Here is a 22891-nt window from a genome sequence, read left to right as displayed (position 1 = left end):
GCCATGCCAATCATTGAGCTTTCCTGAAATAATCATCTTGGAATAGCATTAGCTCAATGAGCTATATGTTGTTATAAATTACCAAAACCACCTAGGGATAGTTGCACTTTCATAGATATACCCATATCTGCTCAAATCATCTGTGAAGGTGAGAAAATAACGATATCCGCCGCGAGCCTCAACATTCATCGGACCACATACATCTGTATGTATGACTTCTAACAAATCGGTTGCTCTCTCCATAGTACCGGAGAATGGCGTTTTAGTCATCTTGCCCATGAGGCACGGTTCGCAAGTACCAAGTGATTCATAATCTAGTGGTTCCAAAAGTCCATCAGTATGGAGTTTCTTCATGCGCTTTACACCGATATGACCTAAACGGCAGTGCCACAAATAAGTTGCACTATCATTATCAACTCTGCATCTTTTGGCTTCAACATTATGAATATGTGTATCACTACTATTGAGATTCATCAAAAGTAGACCACTCTTCAAGGGTGCATGACCATAAAAGATATTACTCATATAAATAGAACAACCACTATTCTCTGATTTAAATGAATAACCATCTTGCATCAAACAAGATCCAGATATAATGTTCATGCTCAACGTTGGCAGCAAATAACAATTATTTAGGTCTAATACTAATCCCGAAGGTAGATGTAGAGGTAGCGTGCCGACGACGATCACATCGACTTTGGAACCGTTTCCCATGCGCATCGTCACCTCGTCCTTGGCCAGTGTTCGCTTAATCCGTAGTCCCTGTTTCGAGTTGCAAATATTAGCAACAGAACCAGTATCAAATACCCAGGTGCTACTGCAAGCTCTGGTAAGGTACACATTAATAACATGTATATCACATATACCTTTGTTCACCTTCCATCCTTCTTATCCGCCAAATACTTGGGGCAGTTCCGCTTCCAGTGAACAGTCTGTTTGCAGTAGAAGCACTCAGTCTCAGGCTTAGGTCCAGACTTGGGTTTCTTCTCTTGAGCAGCAACTTGCTTGCTGTTCTTCTTGAAGTTCCCCTTCTTCTTCCCTTTGCCCTTTTTCTTGAAATTGGTGGTCTTATTGACCATCAACACTTGATGCTCTTTCTTTATTTCTACCTCCGTAGCCTTTAGTATTGCGAAGAGCTCGGGAATCGTCTTATCCATCCCTTGCATGTTATAGTTCATCACGAAGCTCTTGTAGCTTGGTGGCAGTGATTGAAGAATTCTGTCAATGACGCTATCATCCGGAAGATTGACTCCCAGTTGAATCAAGTGATTGTTATGCCCAGACATTTTGAGTATATGCTCACTGACAAAACTATTCTCCTCCATCTTGCAGCTGTAGAACTTATTGGAGACTTCATATCTCTCAATCCGGGCATTTGCTTGAAATATTAACTTCAACTCCTGGAACATCTCATATGCTCCATGACGTTCAAAACATCGTTGAAGTCCCGATTCTAAGCCGTAAAGCATGGCACACTGAACTATCGAGTAGTCATCAGCTTTGCTTTGCCAGACATTCTTAATGTCGTCAGTTGCTCCAGCAGCAGGCCTGGCACCCAGCGGTGCTTCCAGGACATAATTCTTCTGTGTAGTAATGAGGATAATCCTCAAGTTACGGACCCAGTCTGTGTAATTGCTACCATCATCTTTCAACTTTGCTTTCTCAAGGAACGCATTAAAATTCAACGGAACACAGCACGGGCCATCTATCTACAATCAACATAGACAAGCAAGATACTATCAGGTACTAAGTTCATGATAAATTTAAGTTCAATTAATCATATTACTTAAGAACTCCCACTTAGATAAACATCCCTCTAATCCTCTAAGTGACCACATGATCCAAATCAACTAAACCATAACCGATCATCACGTGAAATGGAGTAGTTTTCAATGGTGAACATCACTATGTTGATCATATCTACTATATGATTCACGCTCGACCTTTCGGTCTCAGTGTTCCGAGGCCATATCTGCATATGCTAGGCTCGTCAAGTTTAACATGAGTATTCTGCGTGTGCAAAACTGTCTTGCACCCGTTGTAGATGGACGTAGAGCTTATCACACCAGATCATCACATGGTGTCTGGGCACAACGAACTTTGGCAACGGTGCATACTCAGGGAGAACACTTTTATCTTGAAATTTAGTGAGAGATCATCTTATAATGCTACCGTCAATCAAAGCAAGATAAGATGCATAAAAGATAAACATCACATGCAATCAATATAAGTGATATGATATGGCCATCATCATATTGTGCTTGTGATCTCCATCTCCGAAGCACCGTCATGATCACCATCATCACCGGTGCGACACCATGATCTCCATCATAGCATCGTTGTCGTCTCGCCAATCTTATGCTTCTATGACTATCGCTACCGCTTAGTCATAAAGTAAAGCATTACAGGGCGATTGCATTGCATACAATAAAGCGACAACCATATGGCTCCTGCCAGTTGCCGATAACTTGGTTACAAAACATGATCATCTCATACAATAAAATTTAGCATCATGTCTTGACCATATCACATCACAACATGCCCTGCAAAAACAAGTTAGATGTCCTCAACTTTGTTGTTGCAAGTTTTACGTGGCTGCTACTGGGCTTAGCAAGAACCGTTGTTACCTATGCATCAAAACCACAACGATAGTTTGCCAAGTTGGTGTTGTTTTAACCTTCGCAAGGACCGGGCGTAGCCACACTCGGTTCAACTAAAGTTGGAGAAACTGACACCCGCCAGCCATTGCTACCTCTTGAGCACTGCGTTTGTTTTCCCCGAAGAGGAAGGGATGATGGAGTAAAGTAGCGTAAGTATTTCCCTTAGTTTTTGAGAAACAAGGTATCAATCCAGTAGGAGGCTACGCGCGAGTCCCTCGTACCTGCACAAAACAAATAAATCCTCGCAACTAACGCGAATAGGGGTTGTCAATCCCTACACGGCCACTTACGAGAGTGAGATCTGATAGATATGATAAGATAATATTTTTGGTATTTTTATGATAAAGATGCAAAGTAAAATAAAGGCAAAGTAAAGAGCAAAGGAAATAACTAAGTTGTAGGAGATTAATATGATAAAGATAGACCCGGGGGCCATAGGTTTCACTAGTGGCTTCTCTCGAGAGCATAAGTATTCTACGGTGGGTGAACAAATTATTGTTGAGCAATTGACAGAATTGAGCATTGTTATGAGAATATCTAGGTATGATCATGTATATAGGCATCACGTCCGAGACAAGTAGACCGACTCCTGCCTGCATCTACTACTATTACTCCACTCATCGACCACTATCCAGCATGCATCTAGAGTATTAAGTTAAAAACAGAGTAACACCTTAAGCAAGATGACATGATGTAGAGGGATAAACTCATGCAATATGATGAAAACCCCATCTTGTTATCCTCGATGGCGACAATACAATATGTGCCTTGCCGCCCCTATTGTCACTGGGAAAGGACACCACAAGATTGAACCCAAAGCTAAGCACTTCTCCCATTGCAAGAAAGATCAATCTAGTAGGCCAAACCAAACTGATAATTCGAAGAGACTTGCAAAGATAACCAATTGTACATAAAAGAATTCAGAGAAGATTCAAATATAGTGCATAGATAGACTTGATCATAAACCCACAATTCATCGATCTCAACAAACACACCGCAAAAAGAAGATTACATCGAATAGTTCTCCACAAGAGAGGGGGAGAACATTGTATTGAGATCCAAAAAGAGAGAAGAAGTCATCTAGCTAATAACTATGGACCCATAGGTCTGAGGTAAACTACTCACACTTCATCGGAAGGGCTATGGTGTTGATGTAGAAGCCCTCCGTGATCGATGCCCCCTACGGCGAAGCTCCGGGACAGGCCCCAAGATGGGATCTCATGGATACAGAAAGTTGCGGTGGTGGAATTAGGTTTTTGGCTCCGTATCTGATCGTTTGGGGGTACGTAGGTATATATAGGAGGAAGGAGTACGTCGGTGGAGCAACAGGGGGCCCACGAGGGAGGAGGGCGCGCCTGGTGGGGGTAGGCGCGCCCCCTACCTCGTAGCCTCATCTTTTGTGTCTTGACGTAGGGTCCAAATCTCCTGGGTCTTGTTCGTTGAGAAAATCACGTTCCCGAAGGTTTCATTCCATTTGGATTCCGTTTGATATTCCTTTTCTTCGAAACCCTAAAACAGGCAAAAAACAACAATTCTGGGTTGGGCCTCCAGTTAATAGGTTAGTCCCAAAAATGATATAAAAGTGGATAATAAAGCCCAATAATATCCAAAACAGTAGATAATATAGCATGGAGCAATCAAAAATTATAAATACGTTGGAGACGTATCAGGCATCCCCAAGCTTAATTACTGCTCGTCCTCGAGTAGGTAAATGATAAAAATAGAATTTTTGATGCGGAGTGCTACTTGGCATAATTTTAATGTAATTCTTCTTAATTGTGGTATGAATATTCAGATCCGAAAGATTCAAGACAAAAGTTTAATATTGACATAAAAATAATAATACTTCAAGCATACTAACAAAGCAATTATGTCTTCTCAAAATAACATGGCCAAAGAAAGTTATCCCTACAAAATCATATAGTCTGGCTATGCTCTATTTTCACCACACAAAATATTTAAATCATGCACAACCCCGATGACAAGCCAAGCAATTGTTTCATACTTTTGGTGTTCTGTAACTTTTTCAATTTCACGCAATACATGAGAGTGAGCCATGGACATAGCACTTATAGGTGGAATAGAATGGTGGTTGTGGAGAAGACAAAAAGGGAGAAGATAGTCTCACATCAACTAGGCGTATCAACGGGCTATGGAGATGCCCATCAATAGATATCAATGTGAGTGAGTAGGGATTTCCATGCAACGGATGCACTAGAGCCATAAGTATATGAAATCTCAAAAAGAAACTAAGTGGGTGTGCATCCAACTTGCTTGCTAATGAAGACCTAGGGCAATTTGAGGAAGCCCATCATTGGAATATACAAGCCAAGTTCTATAATGAAAAATTCCCACTAATATATGAAAGTGACAACATAGGAGACTCTCTATCATGAATATCATGGTGCTACTTTGAAGCACAAGTGTGGTAAAAGGATAGTAGCATTGTCCCTTCTCTCTTTTTCTCTCATTTTTTTATTTGGGCCTTTTCTCTTTTTTTATGGCCTCTTTTATTTTTTTATTTTTAGTCTGGAGTCTCATCCCGACTTGTGGGGGAATCATAGTCTCCATCATCCTTTCCTCACTGGGACAATGCTCTAATAATGATGATCATCACACTTTTATTTTTCTTACAACTCAACAATTAAAACTCGATACTTAGAACAAAATATGACTCTATATAAATGCCTCCGGCGGTGTACCGGGATATGCAATGACTCATGAGTGACATGTATGAAAGAATTATGAATGGTGGCTTTGCTACAAATATGATGTCGACTACATGATCATGCTAAGCAATATGACAATGATGGAGTGTGTCATAATAAACGGAATGGTGGAAAGTTGCATGGCAATATATCTCGGAGTGGCTATGGAAATGCCATAATAGGTAGGTATGGTGGCTGTTTTGAGGAAGGTATATGGTGGGTGTATGATACCGGAGAAAGGTGCGCGGTATTAGAGAGGCTAGCAAAGGTGGAAGGGTGAGAAAAGAGCGTATAATCCATGGACTCAACATTAGTCATAAAGAACTCATGTACTTATTGCAAAAATCTACAAGTTATCAAAGCAAAGTATTACGTGCATGCTCCTAGGGGGATATATTGGTAGGAAAAGACCATCGCTCGTCCCCGACCGCCACTCATAAGGAAGACAATCAAAAAATAAATCATGCTCCGACTTCATCACATAACGGTTCACCATACGTGCATGCTATGGGAATCACAAACTTTAACACAAGTATTCTTCAAATTCACAACTACTCTACTAGCACAACTTTAATATCACCATCTTCATATCTCAAAACAATTATCAAGCATCGAACTTCTCATAGTATTCAACACACTCATAAGAAAGGTTTATTATTAATCTTATATACCAAGCATATTAGGACTTTAAGCAAATTACCATGCTATTTAAGACTCTCAAAATAATCTAAGTGAAGCATGAGAGAACAATAGTTTCTATAAAACAAATCCACCACCATGCTCTAAAAGATATGTGAAGTACTAGAGCAAAACTACATAACTCAAAAGATATAAGCGAAGCACATAGAGTATTCTAACAAATTCCAAATCATGTATGGCTCTCTCAAAAGGTGTGTAAAGCAAGGATGATTGTGATAAACTAAAATGTAAATACTCAAATCATACAAGACGCTCCAAGCAAAACACATATCATGTGGCGAATAAAAATATAGCTCCAAGTAAAGTTGCCGATGGAAGTAGACGAAAGAGGGGATGCCTTCCGGGGCATCCCCAAGCTTTGGCTTTTAGGTGTCCTTAGATTATCTTGCGGGTGCCATGGTCATCCCCAATCTTAGGCTCTTGCCACTCCTTGTTCCATAATCCATCAAATCTTTACCCAAAACTTGAAAACTTCGCAACACAAAACTTAAAGTAGAAAATCTCGTGAGCTCCGTTAGCGAAAGAAAACAAAAGACCACTTCAAGGTACTGTAATGAACTCATTATTTATTTATATTGGTGTTATACCTACTGTATCCCAACTTCTCTATGGTTTATGAACTATTTTACTAGCCATAGATTCATCAAAATAAGCAAACAACACGCGAAAAACAGAATCTGTCAAAAACAGAACAGTCTGTAGTAATATATAGCTAGCGCAAGATCTGGAACCCCAAAAATTCTAAAATAAATTTCTGGACGTGAGGAATTTATCTATTAATCGTCTGCAAAAATAATTAACTAAATATAACTTTACAAATAAAAATGGCAGCAGTTATCATGAGCGCTATAGTTTCTGTTTTTTATAGCAAGTGTAACAAGACTTTCCCCAAGTCTTCCCAACGGTTCTACTTGGCACAAACACTAATTAAACACAAAAAACACAACCAAAACAGAGGATAGATAAATTATTTATTACTAAACAGGAGCAAAAAGCAATGAATAAAAATAAAATTGGGTTGCCTCCCAACAAGCGCTATCGTTTAACGCCCCTAGCTAGGCATAACAAGCAAGAATAGATCTAGGTATTGCCATCTTTGGTAGACAATCCATAAGTGGCTCTCATAATAGATACATAATGTAATTTAATTTTCTTTATAGGAAAGTGTTCCATGCCTTTCCTTAATGGAAATTGGAATCTAATATTTCCTTTCCTTCATATCAATAATTGCACCAATCGTTCTAAGGAGAGGTCTACCAAGAATAATAGGACATGAAGGATTGCAATCTATGTCAAGAACAATAAAATCTTCGGGCACATAATTACTATATGCAACAATAATAACATCATTAATTCTTCCCATAGGTTTCTTAATAGTGGAATCCGCAAGGTGCAAGTTTAAAGAGCAATCATCAAAATCACGGAAACCTAACAAATCACACAAAGTCTTTGGAATCGTGGAAACACTAGCACCCAAATCACATAAAGCATAGCATTCATGATCTTTAATTTTAATTTTAATAGTTGGTTCCCACTCATCACAAAGATTTCTAGGGATAGAAACTTCCAATTCAAGTTTTTCTTCATAAGATTGCATCAAGGCATCAACGATATGTTTAGTAAATGCTTTATTTTGACTATAAGCACGAGGAGAATTTAGCACGGATTGTAAAAAGGAAATACAATCAATCAAAGAGTAATTTTCATAGTTAAATTCCTTGAAATCCATAATAGTGGGTTTAGCAACATCTAGGGTTTTAATTTCTTCAATCCCACTTTTATCAATTTTAGAATCAAGATCAAAAAATTCCGAATTCTTGGAACACCTTCTAGGCAAAGGTGGATCATATTCAGTCCCATCATTATCAAGATTCATATTTAAAAACAAAGTTTTAATAGGGGAAACATCAATAACTTTTAGATCTTCATCTTTATTTTCATAGAAACTAGAAGAACACGCTCTTATAAAGGCATCTTTCTTAGCACGCATCCTAGCGGTTCTTTCTTTGCACTCATCAATGGAAATTCTCATAGCTTTGAGAGACTCATTGATATCATGCTTAGGTGGAATAGATCTAAGTTTTAAAGAATCAACATCAAGAGAAATTCTATCAACGTTCCTAGCCAACTCATCAATCTTAATCAATTTTTCTTCAATCAAAGCATTAAAATTCTTTTGCAAAGTAATAAATTCTTTAATATTAGATTCAAAATCAGAGGGAATCTTATTATAATTTCCATAAGAATTGTTGTAGGAATTACCATAATTATTAGAGGGATTACTAGGATAAGGCCTAGGATTAAAATTTCCTCTATACGCGTTGTTACCAAAATTGTTCCTACCAACAAAATTCTTATCCATAGATTCATTATTATTCTCAATCAAAGTAGACAAGGGCATATCATTAGGATCAGAAGAAACACTCTTATTAGCAAATAATTTCATAAGTTCATCCATCTTTCCACTCAAAACATTAATTTCTTCTATCGCATGCACCTTTTTATTAGTAGATCTTTCAGTATGCCATTGAGAATAATTAACCATAATATTATCTAGGAGTTTAGTAGCTTCTCCTAAAGTGATTTCCATAAAAGTGCCTCCCGCGGCCGAATCTAAAAGATTTCTAGAAACAAAATTCAATCCGGCATAAAAATTTTGTATAATCATCCACAAATTCAAACAATGAGTAGGGCAATTATGTATTATTAGTTTCATTCTCTCCCAAGCTTGTGCAACATGTTCATGATCAAGTTTCTTAAAATTCATAATATTGTTTCTAAGAGAGATGATCTTAGCGGGAGGAAAATACTTAGAGATAAAAGCATCTTTGCACTTATTCCATGAATCAATACTATTTTTAGGCAAAGACGAAAACCAAGTTTTAGCACGATCTCTAAGTGAAAAAGGAAATAGATTCAATTTAACAATATCATTATCCACATCTTTCTTCTTTTGCATATCACACAAATCAACAAAGCTATTTAGATGGGTAGCGGCATCTTCACTAGGAAAGCTGGAAAACGGATCTTTCATGACAAGATTCAGCAAAGCAGTATTAATTTCACAAGATTCAGCATCGGTAAGAGGAGCAAACGGAGTGCTAATAAAATCATTGTTGTTGGTATTCGTGAAGTCACATAATTTCCTATTATCTTGAGCCATCGTGACAAGCAAGCAAACTAACACACAAGCAAACAAGAAGCAAGCAGACAAAAAGAGGCAAATAGAGAAAGAGAGGGAGGATAGAGAGAGAGAGGGCGAAAAAAACGGCAAGGGTGAAGTGGGGGGAGGAAAACGAGAGGCAAATGGCAAATAATGTAATGTGGGAAATAAGGGTATGTGATGGGTACTTGGTATGTTGACTTTTGCGTAGACCTCCCTGGCAACGGTGCTAGAAATCCTTCTTGCTACCTCTTGAGCACTGCGTTGGTTTTCCCCGAAGAGGAAGTGATGATGCAGCAAAGTAGCGTAAGTATTTCCCTCAGTTTTTGAGAACCAAGGTATCAATCCAGTAGGAGGCTACGCGCGAGTCCCTCGTACCTGCACAAAACAAATAAATCCTCGCAACCAACGCGAATAGGTGTTGTCAATCCCTACACAGCCACTTACGAGAGTGAGATCTGATAGATATGATAAGATAATATTTTTGGTATTTTTATGATAAAAATGCAAAGTAAAATAAAGGCAAAGTAAAGAGCAAAGGAAATAACTAAGTTGTAGGAGATTAATATGATAAAGATAGACCAGGGGGCCATAGTTTTCACTGGTGGCTTCTCTCGAGAGCATAAGTATTCTACGGTGGGTGAACAAATTATTGTTGAGGAATTGACATAATTGAGCATTGTTATGAGAATATCTAGGTATGATCATGTATATAGGCATCATGTCCGAGACAAGTAGACCAACTCATGCTTGCATCTACTACTATTACTCCACTCATCGAACGCTATCCCGCATGCATCTAGAGTATTAAGTTAAAAACAGAGTAACGCCTTAAGCAAGATGAAATGATGTAGAGGGATAAACTCATGAAATATGATGAAAACCCCATCTTGTTATCCTCGATGGCAACAATACAATACGTGCCTTGCTGCCCCTACTGTCACTGGGAAAGGACACTGCAAGATTGAACCCAAAGCTAAGCACTTCTTCCATTGCAAGAAAGACCAATCTAGTATGCCAAACCAAACTGATAATTCGAAGAGACTTGCAAAGATAACCAATCATACATAAAAGAATTCAGAGAAGATTCAAATATTGTTCATAGATAGACTTGATCATAAACCCACAATTTATCGGTCTCAACAAACACACCGCAAAAAGAAGATTACATCGAATAGTTCTCCACAAGAGAGGGGGAGAACATTGTATTGAGATCCAAAAAGAGAGAAGAAGCCATCTATCTAATAACTATGGACCCGTAGGTCTGAGGTAAACTACTCACACTTCATCGGAAGGGCTATGGTGTTGATGTAGAAGCCCTCCGTGATCGATGCCCCCTCCGACGGAGCTCCGGAACAGGCCCAAGATGGGATCTCGTGGATACAGAAAGTTGCGGCGGTGGAATTAGGTTTTTGGCTCCGTATCTGATCGTTTGGGGGTACGTAGGTATATATAGGAGGAAGGAGTACGTCGATGGAGCAACAGGGAGCCCACGAGGGTGGAGGGCGCGCCTGGTGGGGGTAGGCGCGCCCCCCTACCTCGTGGCCTCCTCTTTTGTGTCTTGACGTAGGGTCCAAGTCTCCTGGGTCATGTTCGTTGAGAAAATCACGTTCCCGAAGGTTTCATTCCGTTTGGACTCCGTTTGATATTCCTTTTCTTCGAAACCCTAAAACAGGCAAAAAAACAGCAATTCTGGGCTGGGCCTCCGGTTAATAGGTTAGTCCCAAAAATAATAGAAAAGTGGATAATAAAGCCCAATAATGTCCAACGCAGTAGATAATATAGCATGGAGCAATCAAAAATTATAGATACGTTGGAGACGTATCAGCCACCTGTGTGCAAAGCACGTCGGTAGAACCAGTCTCGCGTAAGCGTACGCGTAATGTCGGTCCGGGCCGCTTCATCCAACAATACCGTCGAACCAAAGTATGACATGTTGGTAAGCAGTATGACTTATATCGCCCACAACTCACTTGTGTTCTACTTGTGCATATGACATCTACGCATAAAACCTGGCTCGGATACCACTGTTGGGGAACGTAGTAATTTCAAAAAAAATCCTACACACACGCAAGATCATGGTGATGCACAGCAACGAGAGGGGAGAGTATTGTCCACGTACCCTCGTAGACCGAAAGCGGAAGCGTTAGCACAACGCGGTTGATGTAGTCGTACATCTTCACGATCCGACCGATCAAGTACCGAACGTACGGCACCTCCGAGTTCAGCACACGTTCAGCCCGATGACGTCCCTCGAACTCCGATCTAGCCGAGTGTTGAGGGAGAGTTTCGTCAGCACGACGGCATGGTGACGATGATGATGTTCTACCGACGCAGGGCTTCGCCTAAGCACCGCTACCGTATTATCGAGGTGGACTATGGTGGAGGGGGGCACCGCACACGACTAAAAGATCAAACGATCAATTGCTGTGTCTCTAGGGTGCCCCCTGCCCCCATATATAAAGGAGCAAGGGGGGAGGTCCAGACGGCCAGGAGGGGCGCACCAGGAGGAGTCCTACTCCTACCAGGAGTAGGACTCCCTCCCTTTTCCTTGTTCGATTAGGAGAAGAGGGGAAAGAGGTGGAGGAGAAGAAGGAAAGGGGGGCGCCGCCCCCCTCTCCTTGTCCTATTCGGACTAGGGGGAGGGGCGCGCGGCCCTCGCCCTGGCCGCCACTCCTCTTCTCCACTAAGGCCCACTATGGCCCATTAACCCCCAGGGGGTTCCGGTAACCCCTCTGGTACTCCGGTAAAATCCTGATTTCACCCGGAACAATTCCGATATCCAAATATAGGCTTCCAATATACCAATCTTCATGTCTCGACCATTTCGAGACTCCTCGTCATGTCCGTGATCATATCCGGGACTCCGAACAACCTTTAGTACATCAAAACATATAAACTCATAATATAACTGCATCAAAACGTTAAGCGTCCGGACCCTACGGGTTCGAGAACTATGTAGACATGACCGAGACACGTCTGCGGTCAATAACCAATAGCGGAACCTGGATGCACATATTTTCTCCCACATATTCTACGAAGATCTTTATCGGTCAGACCGCATAATAACATACGGTGTTCCCTTTGTCATCGGTATATTACTTGCCCGAGATTCGATCGTCGGTATCTCAATACCTAGTTCAATCTCGTTACCAGCAAGTCTCTTTACTCGTTCTGTAATACATCATCCCGCAACTAACTCATTAGTTGCAATGCTTGCAAGGCTTAAATGATGTGTATTACCAAGAGGGCCCGGAGATACCTCTCCGACAATCGGAGTGACAAATCCTAATCTCGAAATACGCCAACCCAACAAGTACCTTCGGAGACACCTGTAGAGCACCTTTATAATCACCCAGTTACGTTGTGACATTTGGTAGCACACAAAGTGTTCCTCCGATAAACAGGAGTTGCATAATCTCATAGTCATAGGAACATGTATAAGTCATGAAGAAAGTAGTAGCAACATACTAAACGATCGAGTGCTAAGCTAACAGAATGGGTCAAGTCAATCACATCATTCTCCTAATGATGTGATCCCGTTAATCAAATGACAACTCATGTCAATGGCTAGGAAACATAACCATCTTTGATTAATGAGCTAGTCAAGTAGAGGCATACTAGTGACACTCTGTTTGTCTATGTATTCACACATGTATTACGTTTCCGGTTAATACAATTCTAGCATGAATAATAAACATTTATCATGAGAATAAGGAAATAAATAATAACTTTATTATTGCCTCTAGGTCATATTTCACAACAAGTCGAGCTTTGTAGACAGTAACATTACCGTCAGCGTCAGTCTTCTTTTTGAAGATCCATTTATTCTCTATGGTTTGCCGATCATCGGGCAAGTCAACCAAAGTCCACACTTTGTTCTCATACATGGATCCCATCTCAGATTTCATGGCCTCAAGCCATTTTGCGGAATCTAGGCTCATCATTGCTTCCTCATAGTTCATAGGTTCGTCATGGTCAAGTAACATGACTTCCAGAACAGGATTACCGTACCACTCTGGTGCGGATTTTACTCTGGTTGACCTATGAGGTTCGGTAGTAACTTGATCAGAAGTTTCATGATCATCATCATTAGCTTCCTCACTAATTGGTGTAGGAATCACTGGAACTGATTTCTATGATGAACTACTTTCCAATAAGGGAGAAGGTACCATTACCTCATCAAGTTCTACTTTCCACCCACTCACTTCTTTTGAGAGAAATTCCTTCTCTATAAAGGATCCATTCTTAGCAACGAATATCTTTCCTTCATGTTGGGGATATTACTGCTGGGCGTAAACCGGCCTATCTGGGCTGGGTCAACTTCATCAGTAGTTCAAGAGTGCTAAAGCCCAAGAAGGCAGATGAGGGCCTAAGGCCCATAGTCGGTTCAAGACTTGTAGCTGTAAACCGGTATTTGTATATAAACTTGTATTGTAAGTTAGGAATAAGGAGAGACCAACCCGGATACGAATATCGACCGGTGTTGGGACTCTGTGAACCGAAGGGCGTCACCCGTGTATATAAGGGGACGACCCGGCGGCGGTTCAAGGACGACAGACAACAAATCGAGACATAGGCGAAGCTTGTTTGCTCCCTAGTCATCGAAACCCCATCAATTCCATCACAACTAGACGTAGGCTTTTACCTTCATTGAAGGGGCCGAACTAGTATAAACTCTCTTGCGTCCCTGTGTCCGCTTTAACCCCTTCAAGCTAACCCATCGCGATGGCTCCACGACTAAGTCCTTTCTCTAGGACATCTGTCGTGACGAAACCACGACAGTTGGCGCCCACCGTGGGGCTATCGCATGATGGTTTCAGGTTCTTGGAGGGCCGCTTTAAAGGACTCGAGGGCTACGCTGTAGGCCAGATGACTAAGAGTCGTCGCGGCAAGCTCTACATCGACGACGCTAGCTGGGGCCCTGAGGCCGGCTCAGTTGAGTACGGGTACCAGGTCCCCTTTGGTGGCATTCACGTTTTCATTGGCAAGATCGGTGAACCGGGCCCTGAGCCGGACATCTGCACTGACCTCGTCGAGACAGCTCAGCGCGCAGGATCCGCCTGGGTTAAACCGGCCATGAAGCGTGCCTTCGTGGGAGTCATCCATGGAGGAAGTTATGAGGATGGATCGGAATCTCGCGGCAAGACCGTCGTTTGTTCCGATGACAAGTCATCGACCGGAGAAACCGAATCTCTTTATCAGCTACAAGACGGCCGGATTGGAGGCTGTTCCGATGGCGGCAGTATTCCGGACCCCTCTGATCTGCCCAACCGGGTTGGAATATTCATGGCTGGCACACAAGCAGCGCTTCATTCTTCGACCGCTGCGGCAACAACCTCCGGTTCAGCAGCGGCGATGGCTGCCGGGGCAGAAGGCCCTGTGCGCCCGCCGGCTCAAGTTCTATCAGAGCTCTTTGATGCATTGGTTGTGCTTATCGCGGAAGCTAATCCGGCGGATCAGGACGTCCATAACGCGGAGATTGCAAAGATAAAGGAACAGATCACCCAGGCCAAGGCGGATCTGGCACCTGAGGACACCAGGATGGCCACAGAGCGGGCCACTTTAGACGCACAGGCCTACAGGCTCATGTTGGACCAGCGCGCGTCGCAGGAAGTCATGAGGAGGAAGCACCGATCCCGTTTGCCTCCGGTTTTCGAGGCCAGAGACCTTTTCAACACTCCAGGAGCAAGAACTAGCAATCCGCTGGAGGGAAACCGGGCGGAAGCTCCTGGGGCCGGTGCACCGGTTCAGCCTCGTCAGATGGACCCGCCTCGTCAAAACACCATTATACCTCAGGCTATTTTAACACCTCCGGGTCACTACTCCAACCCGATGGACAATCTCGTTGCCGCTACTGCACGGCTGGAGGCCATTCCAATTGAAGGTGACTCACCGCAGGCAGTAGAGACGCGACGGGTCAAGGAGCTTCTGAGGACAGCTTTGGTCCAACAGGAAGCGTACTCGTACAGCCGCGACCGGATCCACTCGACCCCCCGTCCAAGCCGGAGCTATAGCAGACATATGGATGAACCGGCAGTGTCGAGTAATGAACGACGTGGAGCACCCCGTGGCAACAACCCGGCGGGCGGTGCTGATAACGCTCAGGAAGTGGTGGACCGGGCCCGAGCGCGCAGGGAGGCCGAGTTAGCCGCACAGCATCAGGCTCGGCAGCTCACGCCGGTTCGTCCAACTATCTCGATCGAACCTGGTGTTACTTCTAGTTCTTTGGGGGTGCCTTGCCTTATCCCCGCTTTACGCAATGTGCGCCTGCCCAGGGATTTCAAAGGCCCATGCAAGGTACCAAATTACACGGTGGATCAACCTCCAGAGACATGGGTGGAGAGCTATGAGATGGCCATGGAGATGCTTGATGTGGATGACGCGGCGTGTGCGAAATACTTCACCATGATGCTTGAAGGAACGAACCGTACTTGGTTAAAAAGCTTGCCGGCTAATTCTATCAGTTCATGGGCCCAATTACAAGCCCGGTTTATCAGCAATTTCAAGGATACATGTAAACAGCCTATGTCGATAGTGGACTTAGCTGCCTGCGTCCAGGAGGAAGGAGAATCAACGACTCATTGGGTGCGCCGGGTTTCACAAGTGTTGCACTCATCAGACCGCATCAACACTGACACCACAGTATTAACCCTAGAAGGCAACTGCCGGTTTGGGCCCCTAAAGCTGAAGTTGGGATGGATGAAGCGTCATTGCACTGACATGGGGACCCTCATGGCCGCTTTGGTGAAATATGCTCATTCTGATAGTACCAAGGATCCCGAATCTGATGATGACAAGACAAGGAAGGGAAAGAGGAACAGCAACTCCAAAGGTCAGCAGCATCACTGGACAGGCAATGGTGGTGGAGGCAAGCGTAAAGCGGATGGTAACATGGACTTTGTGGCTAATACCAACACGCAGGACAATGGCCAGCGACGCAAGGGTAAACCGAAAAATCGTAATGGGGCACCCAACCCTAACCCGGACCGCCTAAACTATCTGCTAAGCCAGCCCTGTCCAAGACATGGGACGAAGGAGGCGCCAGCAAACCACCTTTGGAAGGATTGCTTCATTATGCAGGAGTTCAAGAATTCTAATGCTTTCCGGTATGATCACGGCTCCGGCGGTGGCTCAGGATCCGGGCCGGGTTACGGTGGAGGAAATTCCAGTTCAGGATTTAATGGTAATCCGGGCGGACATAATGGTCAAAATAGTCAGAACAACCAGGGTGGTTACAACCAACAGTAGCAACAGTCAGGTTACCAGAGCAACCCAAAGCAGTTGAGAGGTTACAAGTTCACTAAGGTGCTCATGGATGGAGGGAGCAGCATTAATATCTTGTACTATGAGACCTTCCGTCGTATGGGACTAACAGATAAAAATCTCAAACCGTCTAATACGGTGTTCCACGGTGTAGTACCTGGCAGATCAGCATATCCTGTTGGTAAGATAGCTCTGGAAGTGGCCTTTGGGGATGATCATGATTCCAGGTCGGAGACATTGACGTTTGAAGTGGTAAAAATCCAAAGTCCATATCACGCCCTGTTTGGGCGACCGGCCTACGCCAAGTTTATGGCACGACCCTGTTATGTGTATTTACAGCTCAAGATGCCGGGTCACAAGGGGACAATAATGGTTCACGGAAGCCGCAAAATTGCTTTGGAGTGCGAGGAAGGAGATGCGGCCTATGCAGAGTCGGTTTGTGCCACCGAGGAGCTGAAGTATTATAAGGACAATGTTGATCCGGCGGACATGACTCCATTAAATAAGCCAACTACGGAGCATGATCCGGCCCTGAAGTTCAAATCGGCAGCAGAAACTAAGCTTGTTGACTTTGTACCTGGCGATTCGTCCAAGCAGTTCAACATCAGTGCTAATTTGGATCCGAAATAGGAAAGCGTGCTCATCGAGTTCATCCGTGAGAATCGGGACATTTTTGCATGGAAGCCTCTGACATGCCAGGTGTACCGAGGCAACTCGTTGAGCACACCCTTAATGTGGATCCTAAATACAAACCGGTGAAACAGTTCCTCCGCCGGTTTAACGAAGAAAGACGCAAGGCAACTGGAGAAGAGGTAGCCAGGCTCTTAGCAGCTGGCTTTATTGTTGAAGTTTCTCACCCTGAGTGGCTTGCCAATCCGGTGCTGGTCCTTAAGAAAAACGGCACCTGGCGCATGTGTGTGGATTACACAGATCTTAATAAAGCTTGTCCAGCAGATCCTTTTTCCCTCCCCCGTATTGATCAAATTATTGATGCTATGGCGGGTTGTGAGCGTTTAAGTTTTTTGGATGCATATTCTGGCTATCATCAGATCAAAATGGCAGTTAAGGACCAGGAGAAGATGGCATTCATAACTCCCTTTGGAGCCTTCTGCTATGTGTCTATGCCCTTTGGGCTCAAGAGTGCCCAGGCAACTTATCAATGTTGTGTGCAAAATTGTCTACACAAACAGATTGGCCGTAATGTACATGCTTATGTGGATGATATCGTGGTTAAATCCAGGGAGAAGGAGACTCTGATTGGTGATTTGAAGGAAACCTTTGATAATCTGAGGACATACAAGATGATGCTTAATCCGGACAAATGCGTCTTTGGTGTACCCGCGGGCAAGTTATTGGGCTTTCTGGTGTCCAATAGGGGAATTGAGGCTAATCCGGAGAAGATCACAGCCATCACCTCCCTGGCTAAACCGAAGTGTATCAATGATGTTCAATGCCTGGCAGGCCGGATTGCCGCGTTAAGCCGGTTTATCACTCGTCTTGGTGAGAAGGCAATCCCTTTGTATCAGATGTTGAAGAAGACGGATCAGTTTTTCTGGAGTTCTGCTGATGATGAAGCATTTGAGGACTTAAAGCGGCAATTGGCCAATCCGCCTGTGCTCGCCGCTCCCATTGACAAGGAGTCGTTACTGCTATATGTTGCTGCTAATGCTCGGGCGGTCGGCGTGGTTATTGTGGTGGAGCGAAAGGAGGCAGGTAAGGAGCATCCGGTTCAACGTCCGGTCTATTATATCAGTGAGGTACTCATTGAGTCCAAGTAAAGGTATCTGCATTGGCAGAAGCTGGTGTATGGAGTTTTTATGGCAAGCCGGAAGCTTAAACAATACTTCCAAAGGCATCCAATTACGGTGGTCAGTTCTGCTCCTTTGGGGGATATCATCCAGAACCGGGAAGCAACTGGCCGGATTGCCAAGTGGGCTATAGAGCTTGGGCCGCACGATTTGAAGTATGTGCCTCGGACGGCGGTTAACTCTCAAGCACTTGTTGATTTTATCAATGATTGGACGGAAATGCAAGCACCTGAAGAAAAGCCGGATCACACATATTGGACCATCCATTTTGACGGATCCAGGCAATTGGAAGGCTCGGGGGCTGGAGTCGTATTAACTTCCCCACGAGGTGATAAGTTTTGTTACGTTCTCTGTTTAATGTTCCCTTCTACTAACAATGCAGCTGAGTATGAAGCCTTGCTCCATGGTCTCTGGATGGCTAAGGAGATGAATCTAAGTCGAGTTAAGTGTTTCGGTGACTCGGACCTCGTGGCTCAGCAAGTGTCCGGCACTTGGGACTCCAAGGACCCACTCATGGCAGCATATCGTCGTGAGGTGGATATTGTTGCAGGTCATTTTAAAGGCTATCAAGTGGACCACGTGGACCGGCGGAAAAATGAAGCGGCGGATGCTTTAAGCCGGCTGGGCTCTCAGCGCAAACCGGTCCCGCCCAATGTTTTTCTGGATGTGCTGCACAACCCGTTGGTCAAGATCCCTGGTGAAGCGGATTTGGCTATTCCTGATCCGGAGGCTCAATTGGTGGCAGCTCTTCATGTTATTCCGGATTGGATGCTTCCTTACCTGGCTTACAAGAACCGGGGCGAGTTACCAGAGGATGAGACTCTGGCCTGACAGATAATCCGGCGATCCAAGTCCATGACTATTATCAATGGCGAGTTGCATCATTGCAGTGTGTCAGGAGCATTTCAACGTTGTGTGTCTCCTGAAGAAGGCCGTGAAATTTTGCGTGAGATCCACGAAGGAGATTGTGGTCACCACGCCGGTTCAAAGTCTCTGGTGGCTAAAGCGTTTCGCCATGGCTTCTATTGGTTAACTGCTCATGCTGATGCGAAGGATCTGGTCAGACGATGTGATGGTTGCCAAAGGTTTTCAAGACGTGCTCATGTACCGGCTCAAGAATTGAGAATGATTCCAATTACTTGGCCGTTTGCGACTTGGGGGCTGGATATGGTTGGGCCTTTCAAAAGGTCCAAAGATAAGAAGACCCACCTCCTGGTGGCGGTTGACAAGTTTACAAAGTGGGTGGAGGCAGAACCTGTTAGTAAGTGTGATGCGGCCACGGCAGTTCAGTTCATCAAAAAAGTGATTTTCCGGTTTGGCTTTCCACATAGTATCATCACAGATAATGGTACCAATTTGTCCAAATGTGCCATGAAGGAGTTCTGCGAACGGGAGCATATCCGGCTCGATGTTTCATCAGTGGCACACCCACAGTCCAATGGTCAAGCAGAAAGGGCTAATCAAGAGATCTTGAGAGGCATCAAGCCCCGGGTCATGGTTCCTTTTCAAAGAACGCCGGGTTGTTGGGTAGAAGAATTACCATCTGTGTTATGGAGCATCAATACAACACCCAACAGATCAACAGGATACACACCGTTCTTCATGGTTTATGGAGAGGAGGTGGTTCTCCCTAGTGATATCCGTCATGATTCACCTCGTGTGACGGCCTATATTGAAGTGGACAATGAGACAGCACGGCAAGATGCTTTGGACCGGTTGGATGAAGAGCGTGACATAACAGCCGCCCGATCGGCGATTTACCAACAGGATCTTCGTCGTTATCACAGTCGCCGAGTCAGAACCGGAACCTTTCAGGAAGGAGATTTGGTGCTTCGGCTCATCCAAGATCAGACTAATATGCATAAGCTATCCCCACCTTGGGAGGGGCCTTTCGTGGTCAGCAAGAATCTGCACAATGGGTCATACTATCTGATCGATATTCGAGAGCATAAGGACTCACGTACATCAGAGGAGGAGACCAACAGGCCGTGGAACATAGCTCATCTTCGGCCTTACTATACCTGAGCCATTGGCTCTACTTATGTACATATTACGACGATGTATATATTATGATTAAATATAATAAACCAGAACCTCAGCTAAAGCGGGGTATCTGTTCTTTTACATCATGTGTGGTTACACGGAGTTGTTCTAAAGCGGCCTCCAGTTTACCCCTTGAGTTAGCTTTTTAAAAGCATCATGTTATATCACTTGGGGGTTTGGTCGTGTCCGAACCAATACCATACCTCTTGATAGGCGAGAGCCACCGATCACTTGGGGACTTGGACACGTCTGAACCAGTCATGCCTCTTGATCGGCCTAAGGCCACAGAATCACTTGGGGGCTTGGTCGAACCCGAACCATTGCCATGCCACTTGATCGGCATAAATGCCACGGTTTCATTTGGGGACCTGGCTGACTAGAACCATAGTTACACCTAACGGGAGCTTGGTTGTGTTCGGCCATGGTAACGCCATCTGATCAGCTCAAATAAACCTTTTTTGCAAACGGTTTTGTCATTGCATTTGCTTCACACTTTTCTTTGCAAGATACTTCTTTCTTTTTATTGCGTTCTTTAAACCGACAAAGTTTTTAACCGGTTTATACTGTCAATTGACGGAACACGGTTCACTTCAATCTGGAGACTATTTGCCCGGTTTGATCTTTTTTGTTAACATCCTCTTATGGAGTAACACGGTGTTTATTATAACCCGGTACCGTTTACATGGTAAACCGGCGTCATATATATATGGGAGCTGCTATCTCCTCCAATAGTGTGGGTTTATAAAACTCAGCTTCAAGATTGGCCGAGCCAACTTCACGTTCAACGATGGCAGGTATTATGTATCTCAAAAATTTGGTCACATACTTAAAAAAATCGGATGTTTTGATTTCATGTATGCAAACATCATATTCCGCCTGACCGTACAACCGCGGTGGCACTTGAAGATTTTTTATTGCAGAAAGTACTTTGGCAAGTTCATCACCCAAAGGAAGAGCAAATTATGCACGAAGGCATATCAACATCAAAAGTATCAGCTAGCCTATTACAAGGCAACACGGTGCCCACAATAAGATCATTGTTTTTTGCAAAGAAGAAGCAGTTTTAAACTGGCTTCTGGTTCAAGCTTGGTCACCAGCCTGGCCTGATGGTTGTGGGTTATCCTGCGCCGCTTCAGCTTCAGTTTCTCTACCCAGCGGCTGGAAATCAACAGTTGTCCAGTCGATTCCCATTAATGCTTGAAAAACAGCTTCATCATGGATCAGCAATGACGGGTCAATATCGGGAGCGTAAGTATGCTTACGGATTGGAGGGATAAGATTTTCCGATTCATGAATTGGTGCAGCTATTCGCTTGTTCTGAGTGTCATATTGGGCTTGATAATGAGACAAGTCTGCTTCTTCAGCCAATTGACAAGCTAGCGGATGCACCTCCCGCTTTATTGCTTGCAGATCTGCTTCACCAAACTATGACCCGTCTTCCTTCAAGCTGGGATAGCCCTGAGCTGTTTCAATAGGATCAAAATCCGGCACCCAGGCTTTTGTTCGGATTAAGGCATTGATCGCACCAGTTCGAGCAGCAGATTTCTTCAGCTCTTCAACCCGGGCAGGAAGCTTTGACAGTTTCATCAGAGTGTCTTGAATCAAAGTGGGTGCCGGTTTGTTGTGGGATGCGGTACAGATGATCCGTTGTGCGCCAGTGTACAGTTGTTCGACCAACGTATAGGCGGCTTTCAATTTCTTCCGCACATCTGACCCCAAGTGACCAATGCGTGTCCCTGAAATATCATAAAGGGTTAAATCGGCAGCTCTGTAAGAAGGCCGAGTCAATTCAGAAGTCAAACTGGCTTACCAAAGATAGCAGTGGTCATGGCATGCACGTGCCGCTTTATGCTGGTCAGTTCATCCGCCACCGGTTTTAGTGCAGCCTCGGCATCCTCTGCTCGTTTGATTAAAGCGGACTTTTCAGTGGCCCAATCCGCCCGCTTCTTCTTGAAGCTCTCCTTAAGCTGTTCCATGGCGTTTAAAGCGCTGGCTAATTCCTCTTTTGCTTTGGAGGTTTCAGCTTGTTGGGTTTTCAGGTTTTCTTGGAGATCGGCGACTTGGCTTTCTTTCGTCTTCAGCTCAGCCTGCATGCAGACAGTTATATGCTTCAACAAAACGGTACAAGGATTGAAGTACCAACCACATAACAAGTTATGCACTTGGCACTTGGGGGCTAATGCATATTCGATCTTCATCTTTCAATTGCTTACAAAGTCCCAAGATCAATACAAGTATTCAACTTGGCACTTGGGTGCTGATGGCTATTTGCTCGTATATATTCTGATGCGGCAATCTCAATTACTTAAAGTACCGGTTTAACTACGCTAAGTTGAACCGGCCCTTGGGGCTACATCAGCGAATTTCAAAGCATTAAGATTTATATTAGTAAGTCCTGGTTTGAAAGAAGATTACAAACCGGCCCTTGGGGGCTAGGAGAGTCAGCACGAATTGAAGCATACAAGTAGGAAAGAGCATATGGAAGTTACCTCATATTTATCTTTCATCATATTAACCAGACCGGCTTCATAGTCACGACTAGTA

The sequence above is a fragment of the Triticum urartu genome, chromosome 6A (assembly GCF_056163025.1).
Source record: "Triticum urartu cultivar PI428250 chromosome 6A, HENAU_Tu73, whole genome shotgun sequence".
Lineage (NCBI taxonomy): Eukaryota > Viridiplantae > Streptophyta > Magnoliopsida > Poales > Poaceae > Triticum > Triticum urartu.
The sequence above is the reverse complement of the archived record's forward strand: the minus strand, read 5'-3'. Positions refer to the sequence as shown.